Source organism: Sebastes fasciatus, chromosome 15, assembly GCF_043250625.1.
Source record: "Sebastes fasciatus isolate fSebFas1 chromosome 15, fSebFas1.pri, whole genome shotgun sequence".
NCBI classification, from domain to species: domain Eukaryota; kingdom Metazoa; phylum Chordata; class Actinopteri; order Perciformes; family Sebastidae; genus Sebastes; species Sebastes fasciatus.
This window is the reverse complement of record NC_133809.1, coordinates 3,247,627-3,270,244: the sequence shown is the minus strand read 5'-3', so window position 1 is coordinate 3,270,244 and position 22,618 is coordinate 3,247,627. Positions and strand designations below refer to the sequence as shown.

General features: G+C 41.6%; 1 long non-coding RNA gene across 1 annotated transcript in view; it reads left to right on the top strand.

Moving 5' to 3' along the window:
* Window positions 1-11,977: 11,977 nt before the first annotated feature.
* LOC141783616 (uncharacterized) overlaps window positions 11,978-22,618 on the top strand; it is a 105,240-nt gene continuing 94,599 nt past the window's right edge. The window contains exon 1 of the long non-coding RNA XR_012597316.1: window positions 11,978-12,323. This is a non-coding gene — a long non-coding RNA (uncharacterized LOC141783616). The remainder of the gene's footprint in view (window positions 12,324-22,618) is intronic.

Genomic DNA, 22,618 nt, shown 5'->3' with positions numbered 1-22,618 from the left:
ACGATCAGCACAAAGCCCAGGTGCTCAATCCCAATAATGAGATTTAATATTTGACAGGGAAAGTTTAACCTCTTTTATTTTCCTCGGCAGTGAGGGGATTTGAACCAGTAACCTTTCACCAGTAGAAGAAGACAACTGACTGCTAAAGAAACAGAAACAAACCCAGACTGACTGCAGTGAAAACAAAGTGAGTTGCATGTTTTTGGAGAAGCTGGCAGTGAGATCATTTATGGGATTAGTTGCTCCTTGTCTCAGACGACGGATCCACAGTTATCAGCTTGCACTCTTAATACGACTGAAGCTTCTCCAAATGTCCAGATCTGTAAACATTTAACGCAGGCTTCGTGCCCAGAGATGATAATAAACCCAAACTCATTTATTTATACTGTATTAGAGAGCAGTATTAGATAAACACAGCTTCTATTTCATGCTCAGTTTAACCTTTGTGTAGCCAGAAAAGCCCGTTGAGATTAAAAAGCTCTTTAGGAGTTTTCTGCCGTGATTAAATAGGGAGGTGTGCAGAACGGATCCAGCTCACTGTGTGAAGCTCGCAGCATTTAATGAACCGACAGGCAACATTTTGATTTGACGAGGATCCCTGTTTCATCAGGATGTTCATAAAATGTTCTAGTATTGAGCTTCAGACTGTGTACACGATCATTTCTTCTCTTTTGTCCAGATGATGGAGTTGATAATAGTACTTGACCTGCAATACTTTAGCGTATCACCGTGGGAGCAGTAAGTAGAGACCGGTTTCCACCAAGAAGTTCTTGGTCATTTTAGTCCCTGGAACTGCTTTTCAAGGAACTAAAAGGTTCCTTCAGCCGACTGAGAAGACTTGAGAAGTTTAGACAAATTACGTATGAGAAAACATGACATGGGACAGAGAGTTGCTGGTCACAGCGGTAACAGCTGTATATATTTACTGATGCACGTTGGATGTAATGAATTGCAGAGGAGGAAAATGAAACTAAGAGAATCTGTCTCCACAGTAAATCATCTGTCGAGAGTTTGATAGATATTTATTTGTGCTTTAGAAAGTAACTGGCGTCAAACAATCAGTAAATAACCTTTTTTTTTTCTCTCATTCTGAGCACCGCCACGCTGTCTGTCTCTCCTACCGCTCGCTCGCTTGTGTTCTCTCTCTCTTTTTCCTCTGTTCATTTTTAAATGAGTCGGGAAGCCGACAGCAGAACCTCACTTAAAATGTTCTCCCATCGTCCTAAAATGGTCCTAAATTGATAACTAGAGTAGTTCCTTGTTTTATGAATGAAGCGGTACAAGAGTTGAAGACGTTGAAGCAGCGGTGCTGTGTGTGTGTTTCACCAATCAGCGACGGTCATCCCTGCAAACCCCCCCCCCGAAAGGTCCTGTACTTTCAGAAAGTACTACCCCCCGACCCAGTGGTCCCTGCGGTCCAAACGCATGAGTTCCTCAAAAAGGTTCCTAGTTCCCGGGAAAGTTTCTGCGGTCCAAAAAGGAGCTCACATGTGAGCGGTTTCATGTAGGAACTATTTTCTTACCGAACTACACCTGTTGTCAACCGTATCACCACACAGAAGGAAGCTACTCACGGACAAGAGGCTCATGCACGTGACAGAGCGAGGTGTAAACATTAACGGCGTCCTCCTCGGCTGAGCTGTAGCGTTAGCTGGCTCAATATCGAGTATAGATGCATGCTTCCTTCTGCGCGGTTGGCGGGTGTAGTTTGGTAGAAAGAAACAAGTTCCTCCATGAAACTGCTCACAACAAGCTCTGTGGATTATCTTGAGTAAACAGGTCATGATTTCTGGAAAGAGACGTTGCTGTTGAGTTTTCCAAATGTATTTTTTTGGAGCACCTCAAAGTGTCGTCTAGATGCATCATATTGGAGAGAAGTCAGACATCTCTACGGCTGATATCTCCAACACTCGGCAACTCACTCCAAAACCATCTAGATAGATAAATAACACTACAGGTAAGAGGAACAAAATATATTTTTGATTTGGGGGTGAACTGTTCCTTTAATATTCATAATACTGCTTTTATATACTGTATTATTTAGTTATTTTTGTAGTTGATATTAATAAAAACATTTTTCTGCTGATCCTTATTTATAATGTTTATAATAAAACATAAATAGCGGCTGATATCAGATTTGTATAATAATATTGATATGTGTACAGTTGGGTTCTCATTGGGAGTATATTCAGCTGTATGCATGTATTACTATGCTGTATTTAAATGTATTTCATCCTCTGCAGTTCAGTTCATGATCCTATAGGTGACAGAGTGGAGAGCCGATGGAAGTTCATCCAAGAGTCTTTGGCTCATCGAGCTGCAGTGTGACGACCCAGAGTCGGTCCGGGCCGGCCTGGCTGACTCCATCCTCCATCCCTCCATCCTCCATCCTCCACCCCTCCATCTCCCCGCTGCCCTCTCCTCTCCTCCATCACTCATGGCCGGTCCTGTCAGCGGCGCCCTTGAGAACAAAGGTTAGAAAACCTCAGCACCACACAGCTGCGTGTGTCCACAGCCACTCTGCTTACACTGTATTGTTTTTGTTATTTGATCAACATCGTTGTTGCTAAGCGCTAGCGGCTGGTTCTGCTCTACATTTCCATGAGATCACAGTCAGTCAAACAGTGTGGTTGAAACATGTGTGATGTGTTTTTCCTTGGATGTGTCTGTCATTGCTAACTACTCACTTCTTTGTCTCCTTTTTTCACTCAAAAAAAGCCTAAAAGTTCGTGCTGAAGAGACGCTGGGGACATAAATCCTCCCAGTGATGGTAATGGGATCGACAAAAGCAGCTGAACACGACATGCTAGCTACATGTTCCATTTACCAATACAGCAAAGCAATCGTTCCCAAAACAGTTGCAACATTTTCCTTCTTATGACAGTACAAACATGAGGAAATCATCAGTGTTATAATGTCATCTTGAACTGACTTCTCTTTCATTTTCTCAAAAACTCTACAGTAAAATAACTTCAAACTTTAAAAGGTCATAAAAACATGTAATCATACGATGTGTGATAAATTATTGCTGTAATGCGAGTCTGTTTTCGTCTTTTTTATCCGTTCTAAGTACCGGTACCGGAGCACCACGAATCCAAGCGGCGGCTGGCTTGACCGCGGTGTTTTACGATGCTGCTGTTGCGTTGTGCTGCACGTTCTTGTCTGTTTGTGCGCTGTCAGTGTCCTCTTTTAGCGCTGCGACATTATCAGTTATACATTTGTTTATATGTTTTATCGGCACAATAACATGCTAATGGTAACAGGTGCTAATGTCTCCTCCCACAATCCCCCACTCCAAGACCATTTGGTCGTTAGTTGTAGATATTGAACTGAAGTGTTTGACACCTACAGGTCAGATTATTTCATTTGTCCGAGGATCACCAAAGTCATTAAGATTCAACCTCAGGGGACCATGAATATCTGGATTAAATCTCATGGTAATCCATCTGAGAGTTGATAGTTGAGCAGAGTGTGGGATCCACAGAACAACATTAGTATCCATAGAGACACGGCACCACCAGCTTTGACTAAAAGTAACACATCACTCCCACTCCATGGTCCCGTGTGAATCTGTTTATTTGCATTCTAGCTCCTGACAGCATGCTAAATGCAACACCTCACTTCCTGTTAGCGAGTGAGCATCTGCATGTTTTCGTCTACATCTACACTAATACGTTTTGTTTTTAAAACTGTGAACAATGCTCGAACCAGACGAACGTTTTAGAGCCGTTTCAGAATGAATCTCCTACTACTGTACCATGCCTGAAAATGCATATCACATGACCATTCACGTACTGTACAGTGGGCATGCTCACCGGTGTAAACAGAAAGCAGTGCTGGACACGGGAATTGATGTAAAGCACTCTAATAATAGCTTTCCTCCTGCGCATGTAGGCAGAAGTAGAATTATAAAATACAGAATTTAACTGACATAAACAACAAGGTCAGCAACGCTTGTAACTCGTTATCCATGTTGAAATGAAACGATGGTGGTCGAGGCCGATGTTTGTTTGTTTTCTTCTGGAAAAGGTTCACGTGATGGGGCGTGACGAGTCAGGGAAGGACACGTCATGACTGATGAGACCCAAACAGGAAGCAAACGTGGGTGTCTGCATCATCATCTCCAAAGGTCTCCGTTTCTGTCCGTCCAGACCAAGACCATTTTTTTTAGGTAAATCAACTTCCCAGTACGAACACTCTAATAGCCCTTATTTGACAAATTAAGTTTTTAAAGTTATAAAATGAACTAATAGCCGAATCGAGAGTTATATCCCTTCCTCCGTTCATGTGAATGAGCCCCAGACCGAGGCTGGAGCGCAAGCCGTGACGACGGCGTGACGTTGGGACCCCGTCACTGAGTCCTGTGACCAAGCATACGCTACTGCGCATGTTCCACGTGCCCAAGATCACGACTTTTCCAGTTGGAAGTCGAGCCATTTAGGCTTCACGCGCCACTGAGCAACTCTCATAGGAATGAACGGGGACCCGCCTCCAACGCTGTATCCAGTTCTCTTTATACATCCATGGTCGACGCTGATGGTTGTTTGTTTTCTACCGGAAAAGATTCACATGATGGGGCGTGACGAATCAGAGAAGGACACGTCATGACTGCTGAGACTCAATCAGGAAGCGAACGTGGTTGTCTGCGCCTCCGTTTCTGTCCGTCCAGATTAAAATGCAACCCTGGAGTTTTAAAACTAAAACGCCGTCAGCAGCGTTTTCAAACGTCTTTGACGCCGTAGTAGTGTGGACGCCAGGCATAAACGTAGCAAAAGTTATGCGTTTTAAAACAAAACCGTATTAGTGTGGATGAAACCAGACAATGATTACAAAACCAGCACAAACACACATATATCTGTCCTGTCTGTTTTCCTAATACTCTCACACACACAGACAAAAACATACATGTCAGCTGTCTGGTCTGTTCGCCACACACAACAACAGAAGAAGAAGTGAGAATCTCCTTCTGTTTGAGCTTCCTGTCGGTGTCAGTCTGTCCTTCCTCCCCTCCTCCCTCCATCCTCTGCAGCTGTACATCCAGCTCCATTAGCTGCCTGCATGCCTCCCTCTCAGCAGATAAATCATTCATCCCCGGGCGGCCGGGTGCGCTCTGCAGCTCCGTGCACGCTGCTGCAGACTCCCCCGTTTGCGTGGGAACGAACGCTGCGTTATGAGCTCCATCCACATGACCTTGTTTTGACACTGCGGTTGAATGGCTGCTTGTTTTGACTCTGCGACGAGGCCTCATCACTCCACCTTCCACTTTTCGCATGAATTGTTTTCCAGACAATGACCACAGAGGCTGCACGCACGCCAGCAAACAGGATGCTGGGCCGCTGTGTCATCAATTAATGATCCCAGCTCTCCTACCTGAGCGTCTGGAGCGAGCTGTTATCAGGGACGTTGTGTTCAGGAGGAGGGGCCGGGGGCCAGAACACGGAGCTTTTTCAGGGCTCAGGCAAATCAAATTGTGTACGACAACAACAGAGAAAGTGTCAGCTGTTTATTGGAGAGTCGAGGTGATAATTCATCTCTGCTGACAGCATGCTATCATGAGAGCCACAGAAATGTGATGAAGTGGATGTTTAACCTTCATATAGCCAGAGAAGATGCTGTCTTTTCTCTACAGTTAAACACCTTGATGGCAGGCTTGTGACGGTTTAATCTCTTTAAACAGATATCTGCTTATGAATGTAGAATCTGGAGGCAACAGGACAAGATTTTGGTATCAGAAGCTGGTTTCCGTTTAGTCCGAGTACTGTAGAGTGCTACAGGAATGAATCCTAAAACCCGTAAATGAGTTAGCATATTAGTCCCTGAAGCCTGGCTCCTCGTCTGCAGCGCTGAGGCTCCCTGCTGCTGGATCCTGTAGCCTGGAGATCCACCGCGGGGCTCAGACATGACACCCGACATCTGGGAGCGATAAAGCCTGAGGGCCACATCGTGTCAGCCTGGCAGTCCTGACTGCTCCATTAGTGGAGCTAAATGATTATTAGACTACTATTATAGCAGTGCCACTGTCGCTGGAGTTGGTTCAGCTGCCGCTTAGGGCGTCATATTAAGAACAGTGATAAAACCTGCATTAATCAATATGTTTTAATTCACATTAAATAATGGTGTCATGTGAAGGATTGCTTATACTGCCTAAATTAGAGAATTATTACAATCCCTGCAGCTCTTTAACCTTTTTTAGCTCCTGGTTTGGGCACATTTATTGTATGTTTCAGTCTTAACGCTTTCATCAAGGGCTGGACTGACGATCATTTTGATTATCTATTAATCAGGCATGTAAACTTGTCACCTTTCGGCGAAATTTGATGCTTAGAATCCAAAATAGATCACTTATGTGAGTCGTGCAGATCCGATGAGTTTTTGAAATTTAATTTTCAATGTAATTAAACAATTTGCTTTTGGATTTGTTTTAGAATATGAAAAAAATTCATGAGAAAACTGTGTAGACATTTAGCTAAAATGAACCTATACGTTACTTATGATGTCGTTAACTTTACTGTTACCATGTCATACTAGCTTGTCGGGAAGGAGGCTAAATAACGCTCCAAAGTTAGGCTATATTTTGGCGTATAATATATATTCTGACCTCTGACCTCAAGATATGTGAATGGAGGTGATGTCAAAGAACATATCACATCATGATAACGTTAGAATTTATCTTGGCCCAATGTTATTTTTACTGCATAGAGCCTAAACGCATCATAATGTAACTCAATGTACTTTTTGGTGATGTCTTCAAATGTTTTGTTTAACAGTCCAAAACTCCCAAATATTCACAATACCATGATATACAACAGATATAAGCAGCAAGTCCTCACATTGAAGAGGCTGGAGTTTATAATTAATCTTCTGTTCATCAACTAATCAATTAACTGAAAAATCGTTTCAGCTTTACTCTCATTGACCCTTTCTCCAGCAAACAAGCTCTGATAAAGCCACTGTTCACTACCTGCTCAGCAGCAAACAGCAGACACACACAGTTAAGAGACTAGCTGGTGAACATTAGCAGCTAAAGAGACAGATATTTCCCTCAGGAGTTGGTGGAGACCAAAAACAGAGGTAAAAAGAGAGCGTGAATATACAGAAATAGAAGTTCAAATGAATGATAAAGTTGCTCTTTGTTGGGATTCTGCTGTGTTTTCTCCCCTATTATGCATAATTTCAAAGAATATGAAACAAGATTTCTGCAGCATCAACATGCTCATAATTGGAAAGCTGGAAGTAAACAACATAAACGACTTTGGTATTGATTTGACTGTAAACAGTAAATGTGTGTAAAAACCACCGATATGAAAACAACAAATCTTCTTTCAACAGAGCAGCTTTACAAAATGGAGTCAGAATCAAAATAACATCCCCCCCTACCCCCTCACTGTGGGGAGTAACATGTTTCCCCCATGCACTATTTCAAACCTTCCTCATCTTACCCCCCGCCTTTAAAATCATTTGTTCCCCCATACAGTGCGAGCTGATTTATGGAGCTCACGAGGCGCGTTGGCTTTATTGTGTTTGTGCAGTTTGCTCTGTGTAGGAATGAGGGTTTATTATATACTGCCCCCCCCCGCAGGGCTCAGTAGATGAGGAGTTGGCGCTCGGTCCCTCTGATGCTACAACGCCGACGTCAACAATCCTGCATGTGAGAGAAGGATTTAGAGGAAGAAGTGTGAGCTTGATTGAGATACTGTAAGTGCCCAAAAGAATGGAATATAGTTATATTACAACTGAGCAGGGGGCTCGTCCGTGATATGGTCGAAAGCTCTAGATCAAGCTGTTAAATGAACCTTGTGGTGAGATTGTTTTGTCACCTGTGGTCAGAAAGTTTTTAGACAGTCCAGTTCGTTCTTGGTTTCTGCATGATGATGCTGCTACATGTACAGTATATATACATCCTTATAGTCAGTGTGTTTACGTTACATACAGTAACTTAGACGGCAGTCGGCGTGCTGAAAGTCACACAATAACACAAACAAACTAACCGATCGATGCAGCCGTTATATCGCTCTCTTCAAAGACAAATTAAAGGTTTCCCTCATACTTTCTGACTGCACTGATGGACAGACAAGCAGCTATAATGAAGACAAAACAATGCCACAACACCATCTGAGCTGCTATTTCTTGCTTCTGCATGATGGACAGGTGGGAGGTTGAGAGTTGACGGGTGGGTGAGTTATGGTCCCTTCTTCTTCTCGTCCTCGGTCGGTGATGTACAGCTTTGACCCTGTAAAAAGCGGCGAAGGATACAGTTTTTTCCATCAAAGGGTCATGAGGGACCTGCAAAACTCAGAACAAGCCATAAGGTGACAAAACAACCGAACAGCGTGTTAAACTGATGACACCACTTTTGGCAGAGTGAAGTTGTGACCACGAGCAGCCAGCTGCCTGCTGCTCTGACCATCAAATGACAATGACAAAGAGGAGAGAACATAAATAAAGCAGCTACACACACAGGTAGTGGTGTGTTTTTCTAATATGTCGTCTCAGGCTGCTCGGCAGGCTTCAGTCTCACATTTGTGTCCGGTAACGACGCCAACTGGGATCAGCAGAGGCTGACAAAGACTGAGCGCTGCCCCACATACCTGCTCACGACTCGGCACAATAAAGCTAGTGAGCTACTCCGGAGAGACTGTGGTCATATTTTACGTTCACTGCTCAGGTGAACCATTAATGCCTGCTGTATGTTGCTTTACAAAGAAATACAGACACTCAATTGTCCTCTGGCTTTGAGAAAGTAAGAAAAACATTCCTCAGCAGATGGAGTTGCCCAGTTTGTCAGAGTTGGAATTGTCCATTGTTTTCTGAGTACTTTAAAGCCGTCCAGTCAAAGTTGGCTTACAAATTGAGACTTTGGACATCTTGTTTTTGTCTGCTGTGGTTTACAAGGTCAAAACTGAACTTTCAATCTCAATTGAAAGACAGGTTTTAAGTCTTTTGGGCAAGTCAAGATTCTAGTGCAATGGTTCCCAAACTTTTTCACGTCAAGGACCCCTAAACTGACACAAATTAGACCTCGGACCCCCATTTGGTAAGATTTTCTCCCAGGGTCCCCCAAATGATACGATTTTTGATCAGGGAAGGACACGTCATGACTGATAAGACCCAATCAAGAAGTAAACGTGGGTGTCTGCGTCATCGTTTTCAAAGGTGTCCGTTTCTGTCCGTCCAGACTAAAACGTAACCCCAGAGTTTTAAAACTAAAACGGGGTCAGCAGCGTTTTCAAACGTCTACTTTTTAGGGGTTCTCCGCAGTTGTGTGGACACTAGGCGTAAACATAGCAAAAGTTATAAAACGAAAACGTACTGTATTAGTGTGGATGTAGCCTTATGCTCTGGTTGTGTGTTTCCTGTTACTGCCTGTTTGTACTTGTGTTATTTCTGCATATTGTCCTTGACAGACAAAACCCACTTTGCACTGAGAAGTTCATTTTTTAGAGGAAAAACAAAACAAGTTTTTCCATCATAACAGCTCATATGATTAAAATGAAACAGCGGGGTTTTAACGGGTTAGAAGAACCCAGGAGCAATGAAACACTCAGCGTATAAATGAAATGTGTAAACTTTCACTGCCAGGTAAGAAAAGAAAGAAAAAAAGACAACAGTTGTGAGTGTTTTTGCTTATTTGCCAGCAGGGAGATGTTACTCTGCAGCTTCAATAAAATCCCCTGCTGCTCTTTCCACCCCCCCTCACACACACACACACGCACACACACACACACACACGCACGCACGCACGCACGCACGCACGCACGCACGCACGCACGCACGCACGCACGCACGCACGCACGCACACACACACACACACACACACACACACACACACACACACACACACACACACACACACACACAGACACACACACACACACACACACACACTCACGCTGGTCCCCGGGGGAGATCCAGCAGGTTCAGCGCACATTTCCATGATAAGAGTTGAGATGACAGCCGTGGGCACGAAACGGCTTCTGTTTGCAGGGAAACATCAATCACACACAATAGCTGCCTCCCAGGTGGCAGCGACCTCTGGTGACCCCGTAGTTCTTCCTCACTTCCTCCTGGATACTTCCTGTGTGTGTTTATTTGTACATGTGGTGTTTACGATGGAAAGCAGAAGCCTAACTGTTGCCTGACTGTATGGCCAGATTTACTCCTGGCATTAAAATACCGTTACTGACAAAAGATGCGTTTAGATTTAGGCTCGATAGAAATCCAAGAGCAGAAAATTACTTCCAGCCACAAGCAGCCAAATGCCGTTAAATCCTCTCTGTGACTGTGGCAGGTAATCAACCAGTCTCTATTTCTTTTGTTGAAGCTTTTATTATGGAGTTTTGCTCCAAAATGCAGCAAGAGCATCTGCCAAAATAAAAGTTTTTTCTAAGTGAAGATACTCTGAGGCTCGGTAAAGAAGGTAATTGGAGGTAAGGCAGTTAATGTTATGAAGCATAAACACTAAATGACAGTAAACTTTAACTGAGTGGCTCATATTTCTGCTCACAGCTCGATGCTACGGCACAAACTTTTCCAGGAGCCCAGGAACTTTTCTTCAGTGTTCTGCTCATGTCTTCTTCACCATCAACCAACAAGTAAAAAACATTACGGTTAAATGCAAAAAAAGGCTCCATTACAAGTAAAGGTTCTGCATTCATAAATTTAAAAGTACAGACGACCCCTCAGTATGATATTATTACCTCCGCCGAAGAGGTTCTGTTGTTGGTTTGTCTGTTTGTCAGCAGGATTACAGAAAAATCACTGGCCTGGTTTTCATGAAACTTGGTGGATGGGTTTAGCATGGGCAAAGGAAGAACGCATTACATTATGGAGCGGATCCAATGGGCCTTGGCGGAGTTCTGCACTCTTAGTAATAGGCTATATATACAGGGCCGGCTCTAGCCCTTTTGCTGGGGCACCTCACCCCGCTGGCTGTGGCAGCGCCGCTCCAGGGTTAGGGTTAGGGTTCTGGGGGGTTGCCCTGTAAACCGCAACACACATCATGGTTTTAAGACAAAAATTAAGGTTTTTATTTTGATAAATAACTGTATTTTCTATAATATAAATAAACAATTAGTCCCTGATATTGTTTGCTTAAAAGTGTTTAGTCGGTTTCACGAGAGTTACAGGGGTGAAAAGTATTTCTTTCTTTCTGTCTTAATTTTTTACCTCAATGCAGAAAATGAGGTCGGGTGCCCACCAGTATTATTATTTATTTTTTTAGAGGGCGACAGCGCCCCTCAGAAGTTGGCGCCCTATAGGTGTCAGCATATATTGCCTCTATATGCCTTAAACCAGCCCTGGCTATATATTAAATTATTGGATTATTTTCTGTTATTACTTACATAGCCTACTGTTGGGTAGTTTAATTCATAACATTCATTATAAGCAGATCAAAGGTTTGCATGTAAAACATTACTCTACAAAGCAGTGGTGGAAGTAGTACTCAGATCTTTAAAGTAGCAAAACCACAGTGTAGAAATACACTATATTATTAAACAATAATTGAATTATTGAATTATAATGACTGATGTACATTAGGCTACTTTAGTGTTGCATCTGGTAAAGGTGGAGCTAACTGAAATTACTTAATATAGTATACTACTTGTGAATTTCCCCCCATGGCTCCATTAAGTGTTATCTTAATAATAATACATCACCTTTTATTTGTTGATTATATTTTGTGTCACTAATTGGAATTTGCAAACTAAAGAGGCCTAGGAAATATCAAATAAATTCAGAGGAGTAAACGTTAAGTATCAGAAAATGGTCATTATACTCAAGTACAAGTAGGCCTACCTAAAAATTGTACTTAAGTACAGTAGCTAGGCTACTTAGTTACTTTACACCACTGCTGCAAAATAACTAACCATCAGATAAATCCGGTGAAGTAAAAAGTACAATAGGAGCCTTTGAAACATAGTGGAGTAGAAGTATAAAGTACTAGAACATTTAAAGTACTTGAGTAAATGTGACCTAAATAACTACATTTCACCACTGCATTTGTACATGAGAATGAATACTCCTCATCAACCAATCACCTTTCATTATAAGGAAATGAAGAGCCCTGATTGGTTCATTGATCGATAAGGGGCGGGCTGAAACCAAAAACAGGTGTTCTAATCAGTTTGTTTTTTCAGACAGATCCAAAGCAGTACCACCAATAAACACCAAAGAAGAAGAAGAAGACCTATCCCAAGCAGTGTTTTGATTTAACTAGCTAGCTGTTAGCTACCAACAAGTTACTGAGCATAAAAATAAAAGCTGGATTTAGAGGAGTTGATGAGGTCAGACATAAAAACAAGAGGAAAAGAGGACTTCTAAAGGTAAGGATGAATATTTATCTGGTGTAACAGATGCTGTCATGTTGATGTTATGATTTTAAATGCTAGCTAATTAATGCCAGGTGTCTGCAGGTCAGGTGTGATTGTTGGGTGTCCCCTAAGCAATATTCCTACTGTCATATCTGCTCTGCTGTGATGTGATTGTCCATCTATATTCCTTAGTGTTGTATTAATAAGCTGCAGTGATGTTGATGGTGTATAGTGTCTGTTTACACCTGAGTTTGAGGTGTGAGGATGTTCTGGTCATCACAATGCAGAGCTACTGTCGGTTTCTGTCTCAGTATTTCTCTCAACAGTCAGTATAATGGGCTGTCTCTTCTTCTGTAGTGTTCATAGCGAGTTACACTATGGTGCACGGTCTAAGACCTGCTCTATATATAAAGCGTCTCGAGATAACTTCTGTTATGATTTGACGCTATATAAAAATAAATTGAATTGAATTGAATTGAATTGAATTAATGCACAAGAAACATATGAATTAAATGTCCCACTGAGTGCTTTATTCACAGGTTAGCCATAGTAACCCTAGTTTCTTTTTAACTCAATTTCACAATGACAATAAGATGAGAAAGATAATTCAATAGAATAGTGATGTAATGACTTAAAGGTCCCATATTATGCTCATTTTCAGGTTCATACTTGTATTTTGTGTTTCTAGTTGAACATGTTTACATGCTGTAATGTTCAAAAAAAACTTTATTTTCCTCGTACTGTCAGCCTGAACATGCCTGTTTTTACCCTCCGTCTGAAACGCTCCGTTTTAGCGCATTTTGACGGAATTGCGACGGAATTGCAACAGAATTGCGTTGCTAGGCAACAGCTTGGGTCCATGTGTACTTCCTGTCAGCTGATGACATTCACATAAACTGCAACCAGGAAATAAACTGGGACACATTTAGAACGTTTACGTTTAAATCTGTGTAAAGGGTCTAAATATTGTATATTTGTGACATCACAAATGGGCAGAAATCCTGACAGCTTGTTTCAAATGCAGAGTTTCTGAATACGGGCTGTGTGTATTTCCCTGTGGATTGAGTGTTTCGATACTTTCACAGTATTTGTAAAGGACTTAAGCCTGCTTTATAATAAAAAACATGACAATCTCATTTTTTTTATAATATGGGACCTTTAAATTTTGATCCTCAGCTATAAGATAATTAATCAATCAGAAATTATTTTTGATAATCTAGGATTGTATTTTCATTAGGGCTGTGTATTGGAGAGAATCTGTCGATACGTATCATGATGCAGCCGTTACGATTCAATATATTGCGAGATATTGTGATAATGTAAGCAAGGCGATATATTTTTTAAGTCTAAGATTTATGTCATAGCATAAAGAACACCACGCTATATGCATAAAATCTTAGTAAACATAAAGTTTACTTTTAATGCAATCAGAACATTGGGATATGTATTTGCATTTATCACAGTCCCTGTAACATCCAACTTCATAGCATTACTCCGAGAAGGCCCATCTCTTTGCAGATGAAGTATAGACTGAGTTAATCTTTGTATGTAAACTATAAATTAAAAATCAGTGTTTTTGAGAATCAATAAAGTATCACAAAACATAATATAGCGATACTCAATCGTTTAGATTTTTTTCTTACACCCGTAATTTTCATTATTACGACATTTTATAGACCAAATTATAAATAGTTTTACAGTGCTTTAAACATCAGTTTGACTATTTGATATATGATTTGCATCATTTTAATATGTATCAATATCAGGAAAATGTCAGCCCTTTTTGAAAGTGCAGTTTTTAAAGTATTTTTTATAGTAAAACGTCATTTGGTGGGGCATCCTGGGGGTCTAATGGTCAAGGCGCCTACCATATAACCGCAATATCCCAATTTAATTTCAGCTTGGAACCTTTGTATCATGTCATACACTTCTTTTTATCCATATTTCTTCTTCACTGTCAAGCCTCAAACAAAGACAAAAATGGCATTTTTAAAAAGTGTTGTCTGCTGTTTGGTAAATATGAATCCAGCAGTAACTGTGTTTGAAGTTTACTCCCTGCAGGACGCAGTCGAGCTCAGGTTTAAATCTGTGAGTTTACAACGCCGTCATTTCACTTGTCAGTTTGTGAGCAGCTGCTGTCAAAACCTTTTATCACAATCTACTTTGCATCACAGTTGGCCAGAACAATCTGGAAGGTTTCCACAGTCGGCTCTGTTAACGTGTCTGTGCAGTTAAGTGCTGTTTATTCCTCTCGCATGCTGGGTTATAGTAAAGGGAAAAAGTCAATAGAAAGGAGAAACAGAACGTCACCTACAATCAGGTGTAAATCTGCTGCAGCTCGGAAAGAATCCAATTCATTTAAGATGAAGAAGCAGTATGAGAAAGTCAATATGGATTGTAGTTTCTCTCTGTTGAGAAAGCAATGAAGTAAGATTAGTTGTGCATCGTATGAGACTGTAAACCTGTCTTCACAGAGATCTTATCTTGTTGTTATTGTCCAAACACTGAAAGGAAAACCTGCAGTAATTTGATGGTTCCCATCATGTCGTCGTCGGGGGGGAAAGAACAGCTCTGTTGCAGCATCACAGCAGGAGAAAAGGAAGCTGAGTGAGGATGAGGATGTTAGATGAGGAAAGGTGTTAAAACATCCAGAGATTAGCACAGACTCAGACAGGGCTTCATCTCCTAATCCCTGTCCTCCCCCGAGACAATGACGGGGATTTGGGAAGTAGCTTTACCTGTACGGAGAGCCTGACAGGGTGCAGATAATCATCACGTCCCCCTCTGACAGGAAGTCATTCCCATCCTCAGGAAATTCTCGGATCAGATTCGGTCAATGTGTCTCTTTTAGCGCGACTGCTGCAAGAATCGTGACATCCTCAGGAAGTCTTGGGAAACACTTGGTCCTCGGTTTCCCGTCAGAATGACTGTAGAGGAGAGAGGGGAACAATTAAATGACGGGAAGAAAAGTTTTTAAAAAAGAAAGGAAGTGAACGTTTCACCTCTTAATTGTTCACATGTTCTGTGTGTGTGTGTGTGAACTTCACGGGTCGTTGTTCAGGCAGCAGCAGAGAAATCGTTCACTGGTCTTGTTTATAACCCCCCAGGGCTTCTCCACACATGATGTGCAAACCCATGCAAAAAATAACATTATGATACAATACGGAGACTTTACATTATTTATATCTCTGAAAAACCCTCATGAAAAAAGAATGAGAGAGGAGAAAGTACTTTATTGATTCAAGTGGATAAATTAAGTGTTACAGCAGCACAAGAAACAGACTAATAGTATGGGAAAGTGATATAAAAAAGTCAAGACTGTCATCCAGGAGACCGCTGTTCGTGTCCCGTGCGTCACGTTACAATCAGCTGTTCATTTGTGTCACGTGTTCACAACGTTCAGGGTCATTTTCACTGTACAAACGTAGTAGTGTTAAACCCAACCATGTTGTTTCTTTCCTAAACCTAACTATAGTGGTTTTATTGCCTGAACCTAATCAAGTATTTTTGTTTACCTCACAACATTAAGCATGTTGAGTGACGCTGAGGAGTAACCCTAAAGTGGTAGGTACAGTCAATAAAAAGTAAAGTCAGAAAGCTATATACAATACAACATCCTAGACATGTTAACATGAATGTAATTTATAAGCTTAAGTTAAAAAAAATATGTAATGTATATATTGAAAAGAGCAATCTTAATAAAACAAATAAGTTATTAATTATATGTTATTATAATTGATTGATTTGAAACTGTTTCAAAGATCATTCTTGTCCTTGGAAACAGCAGGTGACAAAACAATCTCAAGGTCAACACATTCACGAGATAGTAGAGTAATATCAAAGTATCATATAACAGGAATTATATAAATATAATAAATGTTTTTCCGTATGTAACCTCAAACTTAATTTTCCGGTGTAGTGAAATAATATGACTAAAAATCCCCTGAAATGAGCTTCATGTTTTTGGACAGGAAATAAAATCTGGTGTTTAAGAACACACCACATCACACTCCCACTAATTCAAGAGGACAGACTGACTGAGTGAGAAGTCTTCCTCTGAGGCGTGTGAGCCAGCCGGCCTGGTGACAAATGAATATGTCAGCTCTGCTGTCTGCTGCAGACTGCTGACTGGAGCAACGCTGAGATGTGGAAAAAAAACCATCCTAAAAGATTGGTGTTCTGTCATCTGTAACAGGAAAGTCAGCAAGTAGAGTCTAACTCCATCAAGGTATTCATGGAGACTATACACAGGAGAGAGAGAGAGAGTCGGGGTTGAAGGAGACGCAACCTGAACTCATAACGGCGTGTTTGGCGAAAAATCAGCGGGAGACAAACGCTGAATAAAGCCTGGGGTTTATCTGCGACCGGAGGGGGTCCAATGAGCTTTGTTTTCCGGCTGTAATGAAGAAGGATCTACAACAGAGCCTTTCAAAGCTTTCCTACCAAATATGCATGAGATGAATATTTCATGTTTCACCGGGAGGGCAGGCGGGGAGGCGGGGAGGCGGGGAGGCGGGGAGGCGGCAGACTTTACGGAGCTGAAAATGGCTAAATTAGCTTTTTTTCCTTCTTCTTCTTCCTGTGTGCTCGTCTTAAACACGCTGTGCTTTACCAACACCTCCTGGTCAAATCACCCTGTCACGCTCTACTGAGTGTTACAGCTGGCTAGAAAGAGTAGGGAGAGGTCAAAGGTCATCACAGTCATTTCTGTCCTAGATACTGTATCACATTGAAGACAGACATGAAACAGGAGGGGGAACATAAGAAGAATAAATGTCGCAGCTAGATGAAATGTACAGTCAAGGGTCATCAGTCTTTTAATTTGAAGAAGAATAGGTCTTGTCAGCTTTTTCTGCAGATATAGATTGAGAGAAGAGAGAGCTGACAGTTTAAGTGTTGCTGATACAGTTGTTAACATCAATTGAAGTTGCAAGATGAGGTTGAAGGTCATTTGGAGGTGAGCGGTGCAGTATTTCCATTTTATCTCCAGCAGTGAGGGCAGAGAGAGATGTGAAAGCTCAGGGCTCGACGAGGCGTTTTATACCGGTCAGAGTCAAGGGTCGTTTTCTGTAAGGTGTTCATTTGAAGAAAAGTTGTTTAATTTTAGATTTAGAAAAATCTATTAAAGAGCGAGGGAGAGAGGAATATAGACCCAGAGTCCACTCTGCTGCTGCTATAATCTGAGTCGCGTCTGCTGCAGCAGACTTGAATATAAAACACGCTGGAGAGGAAGAAGGCAGACGCTCTGAGCATCAGCAATAGATGCTTCTGTGTGCAGCGCCAACATGTGTCCTGATTTACTGGATAGAAAAAAGTGACTGAATTACTTATTAAAGTTAATCTATTTTTCCAGTGGGTAACCAAAGACTTAGATGCAGTCTGGATTTGTTAGTTTATATAGTTTAGAAAACAAGATGTCTGATTTGCAACTTTCATCAGACTTCTTCTGCTAGAGAAATTTCCCTCTAAAATGAACCTGAAATGAAGGGAAAGGAAGCCAACACATGCATACACTCAAACTAGAGTACCCATAATTCCACAGCACCAGGCGGGTGGCTGTGTGCAGAGGAGGCAGGCTTGACCCAGATGTCCCAAAGTGCCATTTACCAGCCGATAGCGCTGACAGACGGCCCACATGCTACGGCTAATTCTAAGCCATTAGTCTCCCACACGTCCACGCAGGTCGACGTGCTCATTTGGAAGCGAGCGCTGTTTTATTTACGGGGCATTGTAACCAGCAATTTGGCTTCAGAACAGCGCTTCATCCTCCAAGCCGCCATCTGGACAATCATCTTTTACTACGAAAAAATAATCCACCTTAGCAGTCATTCCACTTTGCATCCAGTCTTTTCATGAATTTTCAAGCTTCTTGTGAGTTTCTGAATTCAGAAACACAAACTTCTAAATCTAAAGTTACTCCCTCACTTTAAGGAATTATTTAAAGAGATGATCACAGGAAACTAACCTGAGCAGAACCTGTCTCACCTCTTGTTTTGATACTCTTTGAGTGTCCCCATATTTTGTTTGGATGTCAGCATACTTTTGGCCATATGTATATTTGTAATATGTTGCATTTCCTGACTTGTGTTTGATCCCTCAAACTGCCATTGTTATACCGTCTTTGATAGCTGAAAGCTTTGGTTTAACTTGCTGATCTATTCTGCTAATGATTATTTGAGGCAGAGGTCGCGTTAACAATGCCGTCCGTCATTTTGATGGACTAGAGGAGGCCTTGGAGTGGTGCCGATGCAGCTGCGCCACTGGTCATCTCAGGCGGCCCGCCAGGCCTATATTGACTCCCTGCCGGGCCTAAGTCTTGAGGAATTATGTATTTTTAAGATGATTTTTAAACTAAAATATGTTTTACAAGTAGCGAAAACAGCGAAAACAGTTTAGGCTGTCGGTGAATAAATGCTAAAACTCCTCAAGACACAAGCCAAGTTCCCAACTCTTGGAGGGTTTTTCCAAACATGACTCGGCACGTTGGCCCAGCACGGCAGGGATTTATTTCTCTATCACAACAGAGCTACCTGCTTGAGGGTGTGTGTAACCATGGCTGTGGTCAAAGGAGCAGCTGCAAACTGGTTATAAACACATTTTATTTACTACATTCTTCACAATAAAAGTCCCCCGTTATTTAAAAGCTTTTATTATGAAGCAGCAAAATCAGGAAATGTTAACAACGTCTTTCTCTCTGGTCTCCTGCACGCTTGTTTGGGGGGTCGGTCTTAACTTTTCTGGCGTTAACCCTGGAGATATTTGCTGAATTTGACAATCAGAATTACAGACTCTGCATTTCAATAAGCCTATGTGTTATTGTCATTAAAAAATTAAATTAAAATGACAACAAAAAAGTCTAACGAAAGAACTGACTTGAGGTTCGTAGTTATTTTGCTCCATTTAAAGTATTTTAGTGTCTGTCTCTTTACGATTTTCAACTAGAGCAGCATTACTTCTGAATATCTAACACTCATCAACAGAAGTCCTGATACACGATTCAGACACCTCTAACTAGAGAAAAAACATTTTCGGGGGAAACTCTGTGTCACAGTGAAGCAGGTTTCCTCACTCTTCTCTCACCCGGGAGGTTATCTCAGTCGAGCGGCTTAAAATAGAGCAAAGTCAAACTTGGCACCGTGACGCTTCGGGGAGCCAGGCGCCGTTTCAAAACGCTGAATTTACACCGCTCAAATCTGCCTTTTCTGCATCTGTGACACAGTTTGGATCTTTGAAATGTTGTCCAAACAAATGGAAAAATTCTGACTCCGTGTGGGTTTCCATATTTAGACGGCAGTGCCAGAGTACTGGGACGGAGGGGCTAAAGTTAGACTGATAAGGTAACTGCAAACTTTATCAGGTTGTTGGAGCAGCACAATTAATGATTTACTCTGGAAAACTTTTTTGTCAATATTTGTTTTGCATGAGTGAATATGCACAGGTAGATGCAGTTAACCATTAACACTGTTTTATGTAAATATATGTTAAATGCAAATCATTTCTCTAAACCAACCATCTGGTTTCTCTTTGTCCTTTGCTGTCTCTGTTTGTAATGATCCTATTTGTTTAAAGAGCATGATATATCAGTATAAAATCAAGTGAAAGCAAAGATCGACAGCTTCAGATTTTGGGGGATTTTATTGGCTTCTCTGTGAAATCAAAAACCTTGTGTCACAAGATTTACACGTTTTGACCCCGTGGCTTACAAAAAAACACAAAAAGTGCGATTCTTGGATTTGATCCTGCGGTGTAAATCCGTCTGCAGGGGCTCTCAGCCCGGTGAGCCGCCGCGCTGTCAGAAATCACCCCTAATTACGGGCAAGGTAAATCCCCCCCCGTAGAAATGGCTTAAATCAATTAGCCCACACTCCGGACGGCTGGGCTCAATCCTCGGCTCCTTTCTCACGATCCCGCAGAACTGTGGGAAGCCGGTCTGATCGCCCTCCTTTCCCCCCTGAGGCCTCGTTTCCCCCCTCCTCCCTTCCTCCTTCCCTTCCCTTTTTCTCATCCCTCTGTCCTCGCCGGCTCTGGCAGACGTCCACTACCAACCCGAACAGTCCAGCTACTGTTGAAGTCTACGCAGAGATCTCCTCTTTTATGAAATTAGAAAAAGATTTCACCCGGTCACACACATCAGGTGGAAATATGTCTTTTCATATAGAGCGTCTCTCCTAATGGACCGCTTCGCTGCTGCCAACTTCACCACTTTTCCTCCGGATTTATTTCGTGACTTTTCACACTCCACCAACTTAATTCCTCCAAAGTGAACAATGACGAATGGGGGCAGACCGTAATATTAGTTTGCTAATATATCAGGCAGATATTAGCCTGATGGTAAACACTGGGTTTCAGCCAAGTCTCCCACTGCTGATGATGACGGAATATGTTCTCTGACAACAGCGACATTAAAAGGACTTTATAAAACCTGTAACGATTATTCGTTTCTCTTTTTATAATTTATACGTCTAATTATGTCTTTTGCCAAGTCATTATAATGTGATGACTCAGGTTGAGCTGGAAATCTTTGGCTGGGATCAGTGTCCACTGATAGTGTAAATGCTATTTTTAGATTTTTCCTCACATATTCTTGGCTTGAACATGATAAAATCTAAATACATTACATATTGCCTAAAACACTGTATATTTGCATTGTTAGTGTAGAAATATCAGTATCCATACTCGGCCGCCACGCTGCTCATACGCAGTGTTATCATAATTTAATATCGTCATTTAGTTGTATCGTGCTGATATTATCATCTGGCAGTTGGTTCTACAGAAAGTCTGTTCAAATGAGTGACTCCAAACTAATTAAAATACAATAAAAATGAGTTATATTTAAGTGTTTTTGAAGTTTGACAAGTGTTGTCTGATGTAAAACATAACAGCAGAGGAGAATTCTTTGCATTGAAAACCAGTTTGATTATTTTATTTGTGAGTTTGCAAACATTTGCCATTAATAATTTAGCAATCCCCTCTCACACACTTTTACAATACACTTTTAAAAGACAGCCTATCCTTTTTATATTTTATTTAGATTATTTTACTCCCTTATTTGACTTATTTGCTTTCATCAGTAGGCCTATTTGTGGCAGCCATGTTCTCAGATGTATTGTAGTGTAACTACTATCATGTCCTAGATGTCTGTTTGAACTTTGGTGTTTTATAAAGTGGGAAAAAGATGATGAAATAAAAAAACAATATTTTATTTCCTTACATTTCACTGTTGTAAACAGACGCACGCTGGCGTCGCAGTACAAGAAGACGTTCAGGCACGCATGTTCATAAACGCCAGCTGGCGGTATAAAACTATATTTAAAACACTGAACGGCAGGGAATAGAATAGGAGATTCATTTTGACCTCATCGGCTTTCCCATATGATTGATTGCGGTAGGTTTAGTTTTCTTTAGTGATTTTTTTTTTTGCTGTGGTGGCAAAGACACTGTGGTGCATATTCATTTTGAAAGTGCACTGACCGGTGGTGTAATTTCATCACTCGCTCAAAAACAGACGGCTCTTTTCTTCCTCTTTGTCATCTCTGGCAGCGCCTTTCCCGGTTCACTATGCTGATGAGGATACAGCGCCACCACATCGGCATAGTGCCCTAATTGCCGTTACAAATGACAGAAATCCATCCAATTGTTAGAAAATAGTGTTCTCCATGAAGACACCCCTCAGAGGTTTGTTGAGAGCAGGAGGCAGGACGAAGTGGCCGCCTCGTAATTCTCTGTGCAGGAAAAACCTTGGATATTAATTGCAAACCCCTACTGCACGTTAGCTGGAGCACGTTACAGCTGAGGGCCACAACACCCTAATGAAGGTTGCGTACGTCTGACAGCATCTGATGCTACATTTAGGTCATCACTTAACTAAATAAAGCAGCCACTGGTGTAGTGGATGTACTGGACCTAACTGCACAATTGCAGCACTGCGTCTTAGTCCATCCCAAAGAGGTCTTATCACAGTTCTCCCATGTAGTGTTGAGAATGGTTGTAGCAAGTAATTACAGTGCAGCCTGTAAGTAGCCCATTTGGACAGTGACAAGCAGCATTATCTATTGTGTCGGCTCTCTACTCCGTGGAGAGTGGAATCGAAATGAAACAATGACTGCGAGGTTAAGATGTCGACTTCCAGCTGTAATTTGAGGGTGTTAACGTCCACGCTTTGGTAAATAGCGCAGGAATCGCAGCCCGTTTTATACATAGTCCTCCCCATTTTGGAACAGGGCAACAGGACAATGTGAATGCTACAGTTCCTACACTGTTTACCCAATACGTACTGCATGTGAACATCTTCAAATTAAAGCTGAGAG